Genomic DNA, 18,157 nt, shown 5'->3' with positions numbered 1-18,157 from the left:
TGACTCAGTGGCAGTTTGGACTAGAATCCAAGCTAACCCCAGATATCATGGTCACTTTTTGTTTTTCTCCCTCTCTCCCTCTTTATTTATTTTTAAATCTGTATCTTTGTTGTACCAAGAAAGTGCCACAGAGGGGCAGCACTGTGGGGTTTTGAAGGAGAAAGGAACTCTTTCCAGCTGGGCTATCAAGTCAGGCTTCCTTGGGGAGGTGGGCTTTGGTGTGGATTCTGAGGACATGGAGGACTACAGAGCCCAGGCCAGGATGAGAGTGTGCTCAAAACTGCCTCAGTGCAGGAGCAGGGGCAAGAGGATGCTGCCTCTAAGAAGAACACTGCCCCTTTCTCTCTTCACTCCCTCTTCCCAGCATCTTCTCTTTCTTTCTGTTTTTAAACAATCCTTTTGAATTTCTCCTGATATAAAAGGGAATGCTCACTCCCCCTGGGTGCAGCCAGGGTTTTGGAGAGAATGGGGTCAGAGAAAGCACTTGTTGAGGTCTACTTTTCCTTAGAGGAAGAAGAGAAGAACCCCAGGTCATATGTCTTGTCCCCAGCCCAGCTCATTAGGAAGAACAAATAGGGCCCCTAAGAACAAGAAACCAGACAGCCCTGGCTGTAAGGAGGGCAAGTGATTCTAAATGCATTTCGGTAAATGTCACAGAGCTGCCCTTGTCTCCAAAAGACTCCATCAGAGCAAAGCACCCACCCCAAAGCCCCTCGCTGTTGAGATGTTTATGCCAACTAGAACTGAGGCATGGTTAGGTTTAGAGATGATTCTGTAAGGAGGGACGGCTGCCCAGTCTCTAGAACTAGAACCAGCTTCCTTGTAAGGTGGTGAGTTCCCCATCCCTTGAAAGCATGTGAGCGGACACCCGAAGGGAAAGATGTAGCTTTCAGAGGGCTTCTAGACATATGCTGCTCTGACCTCACTGCTTGCCCGGTCCTGCATTTTGGAGTCCAGGTGAGACTCAAGTCCAAACACAATGCTTAGTTTCATAATTTCCTCCTTGGTCTGCCTGAAGCCCCATCAGCTTGTGGAGAGGGTGATACACGGCATGAACAGTGCAAGAGGGGACAATCAGACAAGAGTTTGGATCCTGATGTCCTCACAGCTGTGGGCTTTGGCCAAGCCATTTCCTCCCTGAGCTTCAGTCTCATCTTCTGTACCTGGTCCCAGGCTACCTCCTGGAGCTTGTGAACATCCAGTACCATGAAGTGCAGAGATCTTGGCACAACTGGGGAAGTGTGCAGGTGAAAGATTAAGTCTATCCCATCCATTGATCTTCCAGCCAGCAGGGGTGATGGGAAGTCAACTGCGCCATGCTCAGAGCTAGGTTCTAGAATAAATTCTATATAATGTACACATATATACACACACACATATATACCCATATATACACACATGTAGGTACACGCATATGTACATACACATGTACATAAAACCCTATGTGTGTGTGTGTGTGTATATAGATATATATATATCTATATACACACATATACATATTCCACCCAAAGAGTTCCACCCCAAGAGTTCCAAAGGGAAGGTAGCAGGGGAAATACAGTTTTCACTTAGAAGAAGCAGACTCAGGTCTCTGTAAAGCTGCATTTTACCACCAGAGAGCTATGGTGTAATCCATGCTGTTAAATCAGTGTTTCTGGATGATGAAGATGAATTCCTCCTCCTCTTCTTTCTACTTCTTTTCTTGGTCCCCTTACCCTATTCTGCTCACTAACACCTCCATAGGGTCAGAGAAAAGATCAATTCAAATTAGTTAATTTGCTTCTTTTTAGTCACTGTTGGGAACAAAGTGGGAGGATGAGGAGGTGGCTACTAATGGATTTTTGAAAAGCAGAGTTGAGGCATTATCTGAGCATGATGAGCAGGCTGGCTATTTCCTCCTCACCCATGACAGAGAAACGAATGTTGGCCCTTATTTATAGAGTGCAGTTCTGTACCTGAGCATCTCTCTTCCAGCTCCCAAATCCTACTCATCCTTCAATGCCCAAATCATATGGCTCCTTTTGGAGCCTTCCCTGACTTTCCTGGGCAGAGAACACATTCCATCCTCTGCATTCACATCACTTTGTTCATGTCTGGGTTCTTGTCTGCCATCTGCTCCTCTGACTGTTGGCTGCTTTTGTCTTTCTCATGTGATTAGAAACTCCTTGAGGTGCTGACCTTGTCTGATTTGTCCTGATGTTCACGGCCCAACACAGGGTGTGACCCTTGGTAGATACTCAGATATAACCTGTTTAATGAGTGTATAATTTCTAAAAGAATGCTCTGATTTTAGTATTCAGTGGAGAGAGGGTTAAGGAATGGATATTACTCATTCATTTTCTGATGGGAAGAAAATGTAACAAGACCTAGATCCCATCATTTCTACTAGAATAGTTTAAGTTTTTGCCAGCCAATTCTAAGAGAAACAAAACTTACGTTCTAACCATTTCACAGCTATCTGTGTACTAAGACTGGGCATGAAATGACGAGTTTAGCATTCACTACAGCACTAATGGTGGGAAGGGTCATTGTATGCATCTGCTACCCACAGCCATCTCATTCAGTTGATCTGTGTGAACTTATTTTACAGCTAAGGAAACTATAATCTTATAATAATATATGAAAGAGGTAAAAATAAGCATTTTAAGGAACCAGGGTTTCAAATAAAATTAGGCTCTTTGCCTCTTAAAACTCCAATCCTAATAACTCATCCATTTTTGCTTAAAAACTGTGAGCAGCTCTAAGCTGTCCTCAAAACAGACTCAAACCACTTGGCTTGGTCTGAAAAATCCCTCATTCATACCCTTACCTCTCTCTCTAAGTAAGTCCCTCGGTCTCTCAGACTCACCTCTCCACATTCCACAGTCTCAGGAGGGAGGTGAAGGTGCACAGGATTCCCCAAGGCACAGTCCTTGCCTATGTGTCTCCATCTCCCGGCCTGGAAATTCCTAACACCCTTCCCTGAAGCATCTTGACCTCCTTGCTTGGTTCCTGCCTGGCTACACCTCATCTCCAGGACTCAGTGCAGACAACCTGCTCCCAAGAAGCTTCTGTGGTTCCACCCCTCAATCTGGGTCAGGGACTCCTCCTCTGAGCTCCCCAATCACCCATTCCTAATGCAACACTGATCAAAGTGTGTTGTCTAGCCATTAGTGCGTCTCTTGGTAAAACCAGAAGCAACTCAACCGCAGGGGCTGACCTAGTCCTCATTTATCCCCACTGCCTGGTACAGCACTCCCATAGAAGAGGCACTCATATATCTGCTGAATGAATGATCCTCCTTCTACCCTGAAGGCGAGACAGACCAATAGTCTATCATGTAAGTAAATTCCAAGAGAACAGGTAAAAGTGACCTGTGGGAGGTTCCAGTGGAAAATTCCTACTCTAGCAAATTGACTCCATGATGATCAAATTAAGACAACTGTTTACATCAACCTACTTTATCGATGCAACTTCCCCAAGAAGCCTTGATAGCACCAGGCCATGGAGTCCTAAGAATGGGGCCCAGAATCATTAATCTACAGAGTTCCAGTAGCTAGGGCCCAGTAAAGATTTTTGAATGAATGACTAACACTACATTGGGAAAGAGCTCTGGGGAAGAGAAAGGAAGGGTAGAAGAATCTCCAGAAAAGCCAGCCAGAACATAAACACCCAAGTCCTTTCTGCCCTCGCTTCATTCCACAGGCTCCTCATTCCTTCTGCTCCAATCCTACTGGTCACTCGAGAATGGGTAAAGCCCAAGCGCATTCCCTGCTCAGAGATTTAGTTCTGGCTCTTCCTTCTAGCCTTGCTCCCTCACTTTCTCCAGATGCTGCCCAAATAATGCCTTATCCAGAGGTGTTCCCTGGCACTGTGTATAAAACAGTAATGCCCATTTCCCTCAACTCTCTAGCTCTCTGACTTAGCTTTATTTTTTTCTGCTTTATTTTTTTCATAGCACCTAATACTGCCTGATGTAATACATGCATGTTTGTTACTTGTTGATGATCCCTTGACCCTACTTGAACGCAAGCTCCTTGAGAACAGGAACTTGGTTTTGTTCTGTCCTGTATCCCTAGCACCAAGATAGTGCGAGCCACCCACTGCATGGTTCATGTTCCATGAACATCTATTGGCTGAATGGATGACTGGATGAATGACTGCCTTAGAAAAGCTAACAGGCAAGGAAGAAAGCCCCGAATGAGCATGTGCTTGGACCCTGACTGTCTTGCTGAGTGCCAGGCCAGGATACCTGCCCCAAATCAATTGACCCTTACTCTTGGTCTTGGATGTAGGCTAGTCTGAAGGGAAAAAGCCACCGGGAGGGAATTAGTTTTCAGCTAATACCTCATGAGACAAAGGGCTATAAAAGTAGTAGTTCTAACTTTGGGTATGGCGGAGAAAACCTTCCAATGGCCAGGCTGGAGAGGCAATTTGGCTAAAGTCCAGGTGAGAATAGGCTTCTATGGATGAAGAGCTCTGAAATAAAAAGGCTGTTAACAGTTTCTCTCCTTTTTAAATCGTTGGGGCTTAACAGTATTTGTGGACAAGGCCTGTCCTAGATTTTAGGCACAAGGCTCAAATGAAATCCAGATATGGGACCAAAGCTATATTTAAGTAGCTCTAAAAAAGAGTAGGTAGGGAAAGGAGCTGGTATTTGCTGAGGTCTCCTATAAGCAAGAAATCATGCGCATGCGTGATCTCACTTAATCCTCAACACCAGCTTATAACATGGAGTGTACTATCCCTACCTTACAGGTGGGGAAACAGAAGCTTGGGGATTTAAAATGGTGATTTAAGCAAAATCACTGAGCCAACACATAGCACAGCTGAGATCTGAAGTCAGGTGTGTCTAAGTCGCAAAACTTTTCTCCTTCCTCTGAATTATGCTATAGCTCAGAAACCACTCTAGAGAAAGAAACCACAAGAGGAAGAAAGGAAGCAGGCATGAGATAAACATGTTCCCCAAAGAATAAGCATCTGGCATAAGAAACAAGTCTGGGATAAGACAATTCTGGGAATGCAAAACAAGCTTTAGATATTACCTGGTCTTACCTTCTGTCCTATGCTTAGCTTCATGAAATGCTTCTGGTTTTAGTTTTTTAGAAAAGTCAAGGTATCTAGCTGAAAAAGAAGAGCTTCAAGACAGGATAGCAGAAGATAACACCAAAAACTAGTGCAAGAGTGAAGTTGTGTGGCCATCTCAGTGTGTTGGCATTTTTTTTCATGACTCCTGACCATGATTCCTTACACTGGGCCTGCGTAAGGGAGACGTGTTAATATACCACAGTCCAGGCAGCTGAATGCTTGACCAAACTTTAGTCATCTGGGAGGAATGTTAGTCTACATCAGGTGCAACTCCAATGAAGACATTCTAGTAGATGTGGCCACATTCCTTGCACATAAGAAGGAAAGGATCCATAAGTGACTGGGAGGAGGGGAGAGAGAAGAGCAATAAGCACACAGAGACATTGCGTTGGTGGTCAGGAAAGCGGGTGATGAGAGTGGTTAGCTGCAGCCTGTCTGCTGTAAGCGCTCTTGGATGAAACTTCATGAACTGAATTTGTTTCTAAAGATGTTGTAGCAGGTGGGATGCAAGTCCGTTCTCTGACATGGGATCTAAATTCCATCTCAGATTGGCTACCAAAGGACCTCTCCTCCTACTGTCTAAATCTAGTTGGCTGGCATGGGCAGAAAGGAACACTAAATGATTCTGCAAGGAAAAAGGAACCTAGATCTATAGCTCGACTCTGTTCTTCCCCTGCATGTAATTCTCAGCTACCCTCTCTCATTCCTTAACCCTCAAAAGACTCAAGATAGCACAGATCCCACTCAGAATACAGATATAGAACCCAGAGCCTTGAACCCTTTCCTTAATACTTTCATGTCTTTCATAACATAAGCATGCATATGACATACTTCCTGCGGTATAATGATGGTTATCAGTGTGCTACATGTTATAACCAAAGTCAATTGTTTCTTACCTGGAAATATCTCCTGTGATTAAGTTTCACCAATCCAGGCTGATGGGATGAACCAGCTTAGCTGCTGTCTGGCCAAAGTAAGTTGGACTTCCCAAATCAGGACGGTGGCCTCCTAGAGTCTGTAGCTTTTCTGTCCTTAAGATGGTGGTACCCTGCTAAAAAGGGAATGCAAGTCATGTTACTGTGAGAAGCAATTTCCTATTCTCCACTAGTCACAATGTATTTTTTAAGGAGAGCAGAGAGTCACAAGATCACAGATTATCAGGCCTGAAGGACATCTAAGAGATAGTCTCGTCTAATTCTTTCATTTTATAATTAGGGGATTGAGGCTCACAGAAAAAAGCAGCCTCACTCGGGGACTCAGCAGTTTGGGAGTTGAATCCACATTGGAACATGTCTCTGACTCTCTGGCCTTTGACATATTTTTTAAATGCAGCCACATGGTCAGGCTGACTTCTCAAACAAGTGGTCATTGACTTTGAATGGGAAGTCTTTTTATTTTTTATTTTTTGTTTAACAGATTTTGAAAAAGGGAGGTGGCACTTTTTCCAGATTGCTGTTTTTGTAGTTTCACCCCTGGGAGCTAAATTAGTAAAACAGCCCACCTCAGGCATGTGGTTGGGATGGTTCTCCCTGTTTCTCATTAGAAAAATATTGTTATAAAATACCATGACCCATGAACACAGTGACACAGTGGGGAGTGAGTACTGCTCTTCAGTGAGAAGCATATGTGGCCCCAGGTGTCTCTCTCTCTCTCTCTCTTTCTCTCCATGTTTCAGAGAAACACAGCAACAGACATGAACTCTTTTTCCATGAGTATCATTTATTGCAGGGTTTTTTTCCTGGCTCCTGTGCAGTTGAATGGCCACTCCTTTGTGCAGAAAACCAAATCATAGAAAATAGAGGGGAGCTCTCACTTATTAAGCAAATATCTGTCAGGCATACCATGAGAATTGTATAGATATACTTTCTTATTAATTTGTCCTCAAAAAACCCCAGTGAGATACCATTAATTCCATTTTTCCAAAGAGGTAGGAAACCAATCTTTCAAGAGCTAGGATGATCTGCAGAGTCAAAAAGCGATACAATGCAGAAGCAGAAATAAACTCATGCTTCCTAAATCTACTTTTTGCTATCTAAACTGAACTATATAGTCTGTTACTAGGGCAAACACTAGAGTTGTCTGTTTTTTCCAATGTTTCAGCTCAAATGCATGAGACAGTTCTTTAAAGCTGAAATTGTAAGGGCATGAAAGATTATTCTTATTAGATTCTCTTTCTGACGGGGTGGGGGATGGCGGTGGGGCTTGTGGGGGAAGTAGGGGTCTAAAGTCCAAGACTTCCTGCCAGGCTCCCAGCTGGGGCTCCCAGGCCCCCAGAGGCTGGGCTGGTTCTGGCTCTCAGCAGCAGGGGCAGCAGCAAGAGGGCACCTCAGGAAGTCACAATTATCAACGCTCCCTGGCTCAAGGCTTTGTTCCTGTTCTCAGACAACAAGGGACATGCCAGGAGAGATGGGGTGGGGGTGGAGAAAGAGGAAGAAAAAACAGGAAGTGAAGTGGGGGAGGAGGGAAGGAAATGATAGAGAAAACACAGCAACTCTGAAATGTCCTTGGCTTGATGAGAAAGTGATTGAGTGGACATTAGTGGAACTGGGCCCTGCATTTTAGGAAACCGGATTGTGATGGTAACAGGGCGGGGCAAAGATGTTTACTTCCTCCAAACTCAGGGTTGGGGTCCACAAATTCCACTTCCCACCACCGAGTACCGCCTAGCACAGGGCTGTTTTCCACACCTCAGGTGTAGACATGGAAGGTGGTGAATTTCCAAAGAAGGATTCTGGGGTGAGGCCCTGTTCCTCACCTTTTGACTGTGGCTGAGGGGCCAGGCGTGTCACAAAAGGATCTGGAAACAAGAGAAAAGCTCTCAAAGTGATCAGGTATCAGGGAGAGCTATCCCACCCTCACTGCTTTTTTTTTTTCTTAAATGTCCTCAGAATTGAACCCATTTTCAGTGTGCATGACTGGGACGGATTCACTCAGCTGGGTTCAGCACAAATGCTGCTATTTTCCACCACAAACCAAGAGGGTCAGTCAGGTGGAACACTGGGTTTCCTCCTGATCATGATTCTAAGACACCTCCTGCTTGTTTTCCTATCCATTTTGTTCACTCCATTTACTTATTGAGGCTTACAGAAATTCCTCAACTCCAAATGCACATTGTAAAGAATGACAGTCATCTGGTAACTTGAACAACCACACACAGAGATGACCCTAATAATAACTTAATAACCGAATACCACTTCTACTAATGCTAATACTACTCATAGACCCCTGATGGGCACCAGGGGGTAGAGAATGCAGAGCCTGTAAGCCATTACATACCGGTCCCCCCTACTCCAGCGGGTCCCCCATACTGGCTATGCATCTAAGAAGCTAACAAAAAATACAGACCCAATCCAGAGTAGTGGTCAGGAAACTTGTATGGTTAAAAATCTTCTGAGAGGGTTTCAGTGTCACCAACTTGGCTCTGATCCATGGACTAGCATTCAGTTAACATGGACCCCCACTCAGCTCTCACCCTCACCCCACCTTCTCCCACCTTACAGATGCAACCACAAAGGCTCTCCAAAGGCAGGGGCTCACTCCAGGTCCCACAGCTAATGGTCTCCCAGGGATCTGCCCCACTCCTCCAAACCAAACATAGAACAACAAAGAGTCAGCATATGTTTGAGAGGACTCCAAGCCTTCTGAAGCAATTGCTGATGGTTTACTGTGTGAGTCACCCCGGAGCCAAGTGTCCATTAGGGAGAACAGAGAGCAAGGGGGGAAAGAAACTGAAAACTCTCATCTCACATCTCCACAGGCAGCACAACCTCACATATCACCAGCAACACCAGCATGCATTTGCTCCCATCCAAGCAGCCACAAGCGGCCCAGGCTATTTCCACAGTGCTATGCCCTGTGCCTGGCCTGGTGGGGCTTAACACCACCCAACACAGTCAGGAGTTTGCCCTTCTGTAGCACCTGGCAGCCAGTGAAATGCTTTTCCATATCTTTTCATCTTTGCTCATTTTGAGAGCGGTACAAAGCTGAGGGGTAATCACCCCAGTTTATAAATGAAGAAGCCGAAATCAGAGACAGGAGGTGCCTTATCCAGAGTCTCAAAACAGAACTAGGGCCCGAAATAGGCATCTCCTGTCTTCCAGTCTAGCGACCTTTCCCGGTGTCCTGTCCCTCCCCACCCCATTCAGGGGAGGGCTAGGGAAGAGCTTCAAATGGCTGCTGCCTTCCCCTTCTGAATGGCTCTGGAAATTGAAAAGCAAGGCACGACAACCGAAGGGAAGGCAATATCCACTATGAGAGGCCGAAAGGGCCCCAAAGACACCGTGTCCCCACCCTCCGGGGTGGGCAGTCAAGGGACCCAAAGCCCAGGGTGGGGCATGCTTGTGCCCACAGTTCACCAGCAGCAGAGCTTAGACTGAGTCCCTCAATGCCAGCAGCACAGACCAACACTGAGAAACCAGAAGGGGCAGGTGTTTAGATAATAAAAATAGTTAACACTGATCAAGTACTTACTGTGTGTTGGGCTTTGTTTAGCACTGTACATGTAGTGACTCCCTGAAACCTCATGGCAACCAAACTAGGTAGGCATTATTATGGTCCCCTTTTACAGATGAGGTAACTGAGGCACAAAATGGTTAAGTCACTTGTCCATGGGATTTAGCTTTTGAGTGATAGAGTCACGGTGTGAATTTAAGCAGTCTGGCTCAAATTCTGCAAAGCCAAATAGTGGAATGAAAGAGAATAAAGCAAATACACTAGGAACAGATGACACCTTCCTTCAAAAAGAGAGAAGGAAGATAGGAGACTCTCCAGGCAGGAAAGAGAGCTGCTGTGCAGGCAGAATTAGGAATTTGGTACCTAGTCCCCTGTGGGTAGCAGCCGACCAATGTCAGCCAACACCAGTAAATGACATCCTGGTGTTGGTGTTTATACAGCACCACTGTGGGAGGAGGGAGTGGCTGGGCCAGGGAGGGGATGAAGGGAGGGCCTGAGATGGGGGAGAGTCACCAGGATGGGTGGAGGGGATGATGCCTTGGGAAGCCAATTCCTATGTCCCAGAGGGATGGAGCAGCTGGGCAGGCATGCAGGCGGTTCCCTTTCTGCATCCCCAGCACCAGCAGTGCACACATGCCCGGGACACCAGGCTTCGGGGATGCCACTGGGTTTCAGCCTCATGAAGCCTGGGAAGCCAGGAAAGACAGGGGTCATCTCTCACCATTTCCACAATGAAGAGCTAGAGCCAAAAACAGTCACAGCCCTAGAATAATAACAACAACAGCAACAGCCACCATTTGTTGGCAGGTTATGATTTGTCAGGAAATATGCTAGATGTGTATATAGATTATGTAAAAATGATACCAACTCTGAGAGGTCCATATGATTATTCTTAACTTACAGTTGAGGAAAGCTAAGTAATTCTGTAAAGGTCAAAGCTAGCAGGCTACGAGAAAGGATCTGAACCACCATTTATCGGACTGTGAGGCCCCTAATCTCACCTCAAAGCCGTGTGTGCCGTGAAACGATTAAGTGACTTACCGACAACCTTGCAGCTGTGCTAACCCACAGCCAGCTTCTGGGCTGTCAGAGCACATGGGCACAGGCGTTTACGTCCACATACTCCCTACGCTACACATCCACACTAAGTGCTGCTAATCACTTTTATATACACAGTCATACAATTGGGGTGATTTAATGGTTTATCATCCAAATGAGGATACCTCTGAGAGTGAAAGGGGACCCTTTTAATAATATTGCTGGGACAACAGGCAGACACCAGGACTGTCCTAGGCATGTAAGAACATGCAGTCACCCGAATGCAATCCACACTCCCACAGGCTGGTTACTTTTATGTCCAGTTGTGTTGGTAGAGGACCCTTCTGGGCAATGCCTTGCTTCCCAATCCACACAAATACTCCTTCCCAATAATTCACTCTCCCTGTGTTCACCTGCCTGTCTTCTGAATTCACGGAGCTTGCTGGCCTTATAGATAAACAGGCTGATGCCACTTGGTTATAAAGCAGTCATGCTATGGTTTGAGAAGGCAGGGTGTCACTAATTGAAACAGTGTATTTTAAAAGACTGGTGGGTTCCTTGCGCCCTGGCAGCCTGGAACCCTAATACCCAGCTGTTCTGATAAGCAGCCAGTCCCTCAAGAATGAGGGATCTGTGGCTGTCCCACTGAGGACAGCCTGAGACAAGCAGACGGGAAACCAGCACGGGAGTACAGCTGCCACCACGACTGGACCTGCTGGACAAACCGCAGTCTAGTGGGAGGACACAGACCTGGGGTCCTCAGGGGACAGGCGCATCTCTGAGACAAGGCCTGGCCTTTTTCTGCTGCCAGCAGGCACCAGTCATGCGTAGGGGTGAGCAGCTCTAGCCTGGTGAGAGATCCTCCCTTTCCCCCTGACTGGGCCTAGTGGGGAAGGAGGTGGTGTTTAAAGCTCGTTTTTGTTTTACTCTTTCCCTAAGAATCTGCCTTCTTAGGAATCTCTGACCAAGAGGAAGGAAGAATCTGCTGTTCTTTTGAAGCCAGGAAATCACTCTTAACAAAGTCTCTCATCAATACAGGTAAAGTACAGAGCTAATGAGAAAGCAGAGGGCATTTGTCTGTTCTCTGAAGAGACCGTTTCTGGCGTATGTTTAATCGCGGAGCATCATAGGATCTCGAGGCCAGGGATTTTCAGAGACCCCAGAGAAGCCTGCCAGTTCCTAGCAGCCCTAGAAACTGGCAGGGCTCTTGGAGGCACTGATGGGCAGGGCTCTGGGCCCTCATCCTGTGATAAAAGGAATAGAGATACTTTTTACCTGTTTTGTGTAGGGGCTTCTGCAAGTGATGATTTTTTGGTAAATAGACCCTTTTTCCAAATTAGGCCATGTGCACAGGTTGTGGGAATTAGGGAATGCACTTATCTTCTTACGGGTTACCATTCAACACACAACAGCTGTGATTATGACTATACGTTATAATGTTATTCTGGGGGATGCTTAAGACCTAGAGAAGGAAAGGATTTGTCTGATGCCACCCAGCATGCAGCCTTCCCATGGTGGGAAGCCCAGCATGGAAGGCGCTCAGAGACCAGATAGTGACTAACTGGGAGTGGCCGTGGCTCAGGCAGTCCTAGACAGTCAGAGGCCAACACACCGGTGATGATGGTGATGGGGCAGAAGATACCAACCCTTATTCAATGAGCATTGACTGTGTGCCAGGCATGGTCTAGACATCACCTGGATGTTCCACCAGCCCTCGCCCCACTCTTGCTGGAAATGGCAGTGCTCCGATTATCCACATCTTACAGATAAGGAGCTGGACAGTCACTCAGAGAGGCTGAGTGATGAGCTCTGGGTAAATGGCGAGTAGATAACGAAGTGCGCATTTTGACTCACATCTGAGGGACCCCCACCTGGGCCCTGACCACTGTACTCTACAGCAAAGAAGAGGACCCTGGCCACCCTCAGAAGTGGCGTTTATGAGTCATGGGGTGGAGAAGGCAGTTGCAAGTGGCAAATGGTAGCAGAACCAGAACAAGAGCCCAGATCTCTACTCCTGGGCTCACATTAGTCCCATTTCCCAAGGCTGTGGTTTAACATCTCTCTGTGGTCTTTGTAACACCTGAATAGCCATTAAGGTGAGTGCACCCATGTTCAGGACAGGAGAACACCTGCCAAACTGGCTGCAGCATTCAGGAAACTCCACCAAGCTTTTCGATGAGTTCACATTGCACTGTCTGAACACAACCGCTGGGGTGGGTTCCTTCTCCTTGTGACTGCATTTCAGAATGTCAGTTACACCAGGTATCCGTTGAGTGAGGAAGTGTGAGACACATTAGAAACCCAAGGAGACCAGCTTCCTCTTTTCTGAAACCCCAAGCAACAGCACAATTGGATGTCAGACAATGGGGCATTTTTACCTCCCCTCTTCCCATCCACGGCTCCAACTACAGGAGCATCACCATTAGGGAGGGGTAATGGGCACACCTTAAGCAGGTTTGAGATGTCAGCAGCTGACAGCCTGCCTTGTCTCCATCAGGAAGGCAGCAATAAGACAAAAACCAACAATCTGGGCTGTGGAGTCTGAGCCTGACCACCCCCAGGTGATGCAAGCCAGGAGGATGCCTTGACTTGGTCTTGACCCGGGTCTACCTCTAACTTGGCCTTGGCTGGGCTGTGTGACCTTTAGTCAGTCACTACTGTCAGATCCTCAGATACAACACTTGTTAAATGCAGATCATATGGAGATATATACCAGCAAGCCTCTTTGGACTACTTTGAAAACCAAATGAGCTACTATATTTGTGTTCGTGTTTTATCTCCACCATTGGGTGAAAAGTTACTTAATAGGAGAGGTCATGTCTCATTCATCTTTACAAATGATTGTAACTAGCCCAGAGCCCTGCACAAATGAGAAGAGGTGATGGTTGAATTTGTAAACTTCAGCTTCTCTGAGGGCAGTGAATAGCCCAGCGTAGCTGGGGAGGAAGGAAAGAGGTGGCAGAGATACAGTGAGTGGAAAAAGAGGCTGTTGTCAGGCTGTGGAGGATTTTACATGTACCGATGCTTCTAAATTTCATCTGTAGCTGGATGGTAAGCTGATATCCCAGATGCTTTAGTAAGCATTAGTGGAGGATGGGGCTGTAGGAAGAGCCTGGGGTCTCAAGCCCAACAATCATGAACCTCAGTCTCAGGTCTTTGGAGCTAAGCCTTAGTTGCCTTATCTGCAAAATGAGAATAACAGCTTCATTCCAGGGTCATTAGGGGTACCTAGCATTTAAAGTGACCAGTGCAGTATTTAGTATCTATTTAAATTTCAGCAAATACTACTCCCCTAAATGAGTGAGGCCAAGCTGACCTTGACTATCAGATGTAAAGGCGTGTTACAGAGGTTCTAGGCCAACGCTGCCTTGGAGTGAGAAGCTAAGCAACGGTACCATGGCCATACTGCAGTGAGGACAATCTAGAGTCAGTCTGGCTACAGTCATGTGTTGTCCAAGTTTCCAGCAATCCTGGTATGCTCTGGCATATCCTGTGAACACCTACAGCCCTCATGTACCCAAAGGCCACATGGTGTCACATGGCAAATACCCCCTGAGTCCCACAGACCACCTCAAAGCTTCCCAGTGCCCCAGCCTGCAGCACTATCTACAAGGGACACTGTCAGGTGGCTTCTGCTGGGTGTTCTGTAGAGACCACTTATGCCATAAGGCCAGCTAGGAGGCATAGCACTCTGGGCTGAGAAGCAGGAGATCTGGGTTCCAGTTCCACATGGCAAGTGACTTGCCCCATGCACAGTGGCTGAACAGTCTTGGAACTCTCAATGCCTGGAAGTGCCCTTCAGCAGAGTGTTTCTGTAAGAGCTTAACCTAGGATATACACTGCCATTTGAGAAAGTCATGTTCTTATCAGGCAAACCTCTGCTAAAACTACCCTGACAATGAAGCCCCTTCTATAGAATGCTCCTGTTCAAACCCAACAGGAATATGCTGAAGTTCAGAAGGTGCCTGGTTTCTAGTTTCCACCTGACCAATTCCTGTCTGTGCCACCTTAGGGGAATCATTACACACCCATCAGCCTCAATTTCCTCATGTGAGCCTCAGAGGCAATGATATATCGCTCATACTATTTTCTAGCAAACTGTTTCCTAACACTTCACAGAAAGTACAAATCTCATTTTATTTGGATACTCTGAGGTTGGTCATCCTTCATCTTTGTGGGAAGAGCCAGACACACTTTCACAAAGCAGGCACAGGGGAAAATGAAAAACTTCCATCATTCTTGGGAAGCGGGAGAGAGTCAGAGTGCATAGGATGAGGAATGATTGAGAATGCACCCATGACAGCTGGGAGCCGGCTTATCTATGATGCTGGCAAGGGTCACCCCTGGCCTCGGCAGACAAACACTGGCAATTGCGCTCCAGACAATAGCACAGCTGCTCTTGTTCCTGGGCTCCCTGCTGTGAGGCAAAGCAGGGGTCATATGATCAGTATTCAGCATTGCATTCGTCCCCAAGATGCAAAGGGATTCTGCCTTCCCCAACAGCACAGGGCTGCAGGAGGGGGGTGCACACCCCCCATCCCAATGAGGGGAGCAGTGGATAGAAGAATAGATAACGATAAGATCCCCACAGAAACTGACTACAGGAAAATGCAGTTTCCATGTGAGAACCACCACCTCTAACAAAATCCACATTCCTAAGCTGAGGGTACAAGTTCTTCCATAAAGGACTGCATACTAATTAGAGCCATCCTTTACGTAAACTCCCAGCTTAAGCCCAAATGTGACTTACTGCAGCTTTGTACTCTCTTGCCCTGCCCTGCAGCCTAGACTTTCACCCCTCACCCTGTCTACCATCCTTCAAGGCCAGCAGCAGAGTCTTACTTCCTCCACGAAGTGTTCTCTGATACCCACCTAAGACCGCAATCCATACTGACCTCTCCCTTTTCTGAACTCTCATAGAACTTTCTGTCTGTGCCACTCAGCATTTAGTGCCTATGAGTTGTCTCATGACTTTTATTTATTTATTTATTTTTGAGACAGGGTCTCGTTCTGTCACCCAGGCTGGAGTTCAGTGGCATGATCTCGGCTCACTGCAAAGTCCACCTCGAATAGTTGGGATTACAGGTGCAGGTCACCATCCCTGGCTTTTTTTTTTTTTTTTTTTGTACAGAAGGGGTTTCACCATGTTGCCAAGGGCTGGTCTCAAACTATCTGCCAGCCTCAGCCTCCCACGGTGCTGGGATTACAGGCATGGGTCACCGCACCCAGCTACCTCATCACTTTCTGACGGGACTGTTACATCAATCCCCTAACTGGTTTGATCCTGCTTGGGCTGTGGCCCTGTCCTCTGCAGAAAAAACCTTTCAAAACACACATTTGATGATGTGTCGTCCCTGCTTAAAACCCTTCAAGTATTTCCTACCTCCTTCATGATAAAGTCCAAATGCCCTATCATGCTCCTACCCTTCCCCTGGGAGTATCCACAGTCCAGTCACACCAAAGTGTTTCCCAAGGTTATATAATGAGGTGATATCAAAGGCAGGAGGAGAACCTGGATCGCTGAATAACTAGCTGAGGGTTCTTCCTTCAGTCCCAGGTGCTTCCCAGGCTAACGCTGGACCACAGATAGGATGACTAGGAGCACATGACACTGAGTCATGGTGGAGTTGAAAAAGTCAAGACCAGCTAAGTCTTTAGGCTTGATAAGCTTACACTGTTGACAGCCAGCCGATCCACCAAGCAACCAAGTGCGCAGTAGGCATCTGAGACTCAGGCAGAGGTTCATCTACTCTTTACACCAACACTGGGAAGGGGATCGCTATATCTCCTTTTGCAGGTGTGGAAAATGAGGCTCCCAGTGGTCACACCTGCTATCTGGACTAAAACACCAGCCACACCCCTTCTCTTATATTCCAGAATGGTAAAATCCAACAGCTCCCCTGCTGTCACCACTTTGATGCCTCCCAAGCATCTTACAGTAGACACATCTGATGGCGAGTAACAGCACCTAGTGCCTGCCCAAGAGACCATTCTGTCCAAGTCCCCCTTCTGGGGAACTTCATTTCTGCTCTAAGACCAGAGCTATCCCATGACTTTTCTAATTCCTTCAATGGAAAGACTGTGAAAAGAAACTTTCATTTAACAGAAGAGAAGGAAAACTCCACTCTAACTGCTTTATGTTTATCCAGAGAAGTTATCAAAAACTCTTACCAGGCGACTGCTTTCCCCACAGCACGTCACAGTGGTAAGTGCATGTGTCTGGGGGTAGCAGAACAAGGTCCAGAGGAGAGCAAGACTAATATGTGATCAGCAGCACACATGGACCTGGGGGCATTCTGAGCTGGCTGGCACCGGCTCACCAGAGCCAACTGTACAGCTCCCTTCCCAACTTCACGTTCAGCGAGGCCATGGAAGCAGCTTGAAACCAGCCATGGTGGAAGTATTTACACCATAGAAATTGTCCCACGCTCCCAGCAAGTTTGTTTGGCTTTTGTTTGTCCCAGATAATTGGTTATTAAGCATTTAGGAGCAAACCACTGAATGGATCCAGAAGATGGACATTGGGTTGGGAAGAGAAGACTTAAATTGTAGCTAAAGCTCTACCGCCAACTCACTGTTTGACTTGGGCAAGTTTCTTCCTGGTCCTAAGTTTCCTTAACTGTAAAGGACATAAAGAGCACTTTGGTAAATGTAAAATAGGGAGGAGACATCTGGCAATGTCTGCAGACATTTTTGGTTGTCACAACTGAGGTAGATGTGGTGCTACTGGACAGGGATGCTGCTAAGCATCCTACCACGCACAGGAAAGCCCCTCCTCCTCCCTTAACAGAGACCTATTTTGCCCAGCATGTTACTAGTGCCAAGGTTGAGAGATCCTGACGGGGTGATATTCTCACAGTAGCCCATTGAAATACCTTGAACACATCAGCATGCACAAGGAAAATAAAAGGAGTCAGCTTGCAGGGACTCTGGGAGGGCAGTGGTGTACAACATTGCCATGGATGCTACAGGTTTACAATGCAAGGATGAGGTAGATCTCTTGCCCTAACATGGTGCCGGGCACATCATAGGTGCTCAGTAATCATTTGCAGGAAAAGCAAATGTGTCTAGTTGAAATAACAATGCAGTCTCTCTTTAGCAAGCCTATACTCCAGTGTGTGTGCATCCCCCTACAGTGACACCAGGCAGAAGAATCTGACAAGTGTCTATTCACCTCCTCTCACCTCCCCTGGGAGGTTAGTGAAAAGATACGGTGTGAAGTTCCAGCCCTGGAGACTCAGGTTAGACAAATAATCAGTAGCCTGGCATCCAGAGCAGCGATGGTCAGAAGAGCAATTTTATTTAAGTCACTTTCTAATAGGAGTTGAAGCATCTTGAAAAGTGAGGTTTTCAAAGGCTCCTCTGGGGAGGCAATTGTCAAAAACACACAGCAGGCAACCTTGCTTTCGACACATTCAAAGCCACTTTTTAAAGACAATCCTTTTCTTCTCTGTACCACTTGGGATTGAAAATGCATTTAGCACAAACCACCAGAAGCGGAAACAGCGTTTGGTAAGAAACGCGACCGACATTGTGGCAAGCACGGGGAACTGCAACAGAATCTGATCAGGCTGGCACCACTCACACATGCACAAGGAAAGAG

The 18,157-nt window shown here is 46.7% G+C and overlaps 1 protein-coding gene across 2 annotated transcripts in view; it reads right to left on the bottom strand.

Moving 5' to 3' along the window:
- Positions 1-18,157, bottom strand: part of CYRIA (CYFIP related Rac1 interactor A) — a 106,255-nt gene that overhangs the window by 58,389 nt on the left and 29,709 nt on the right. Inside the window, exon 2 of one of the 2 annotated variants that reach the window (XM_054475697.2) lies at positions 5,961-6,115. The gene's annotated coding sequence lies outside the window, so the exon portion shown is untranslated. The remainder of the gene's footprint in view (positions 1-5,960; positions 6,116-18,157) is intronic. The other variant, XM_054475698.2, reaches the window with a different exon arrangement.

Source organism: Pongo pygmaeus, chromosome 12 (genome assembly GCF_028885625.2).
Source record: "Pongo pygmaeus isolate AG05252 chromosome 12, NHGRI_mPonPyg2-v2.0_pri, whole genome shotgun sequence".
In the NCBI taxonomy this organism is placed as follows: Eukaryota; Metazoa; Chordata; class Mammalia; order Primates; family Hominidae; genus Pongo; species Pongo pygmaeus.
Note: the sequence above shows the minus strand (reverse complement) of the source record. Positions and strands in the feature narration are given on the sequence as shown.